Below are 665 nucleotides of genomic sequence, written 5' to 3'. Positions count from 1 at the left end.
TGTCTTCACAACCAGTGTTATTTATTTTACTATAACTGAGATTTGTTAATATTTTGAATTTAATTTAGCTATATTTTATGCTTTTGTTTTTATTTTAATAAAAAAAAAAATTTAAGTTTCATTTTTGTTATTGTTAGTTTGTGTTCTTTTTAAATATGAATATATAGTTTTTATCCAGTTTAGTTTTTAGCTTTAGGTAATTTAGTTTAAGTTACTTGACTTCTATACTTCAAGTTAAACTAAACGAAAATAAGAAAGTTATATATATATATATATATATATACAGTGTTGGGGGTAGTGCATTACAAGTAATGTGAGTTACGTAATCAGATTACTTTTTTCAAGTAACTAGTAAAGAAACGCATTACTTTTTAATTTACAAGAGATTATCTGAGTTAAATTAACGCAAGTTACTTTTTTCCCCAATTTATTGATTGACAGCTCTCCTGTCCCCATGTTGAGAGAAATCAGATGTTACTGTAGTTCTAAAAAAAATATGAATATAAAAAAATTAATTCATCTCACCCACAAAAAAAAAAAACACTTGAGTATTCCTCAAAAGATTTACTCAACTCAGAATATGACGCAAGCCTGCAATAATTAAATGTTAAACAACACAAATATGCTTTATGTATTTAATCCCATTCTATTAACCAATGTCTTTG

This window comes from Sinocyclocheilus grahami, unplaced genomic scaffold (genome assembly GCF_001515645.1).
Source record: "Sinocyclocheilus grahami isolate Dianchi unplaced genomic scaffold, SAMN03320097.WGS_v1.1 scaffold614.1, whole genome shotgun sequence".
Taxonomy (NCBI): Eukaryota; Metazoa; Chordata; class Actinopteri; order Cypriniformes; family Cyprinidae; genus Sinocyclocheilus; species Sinocyclocheilus grahami.
Note: the sequence above shows the minus strand (reverse complement) of the source record.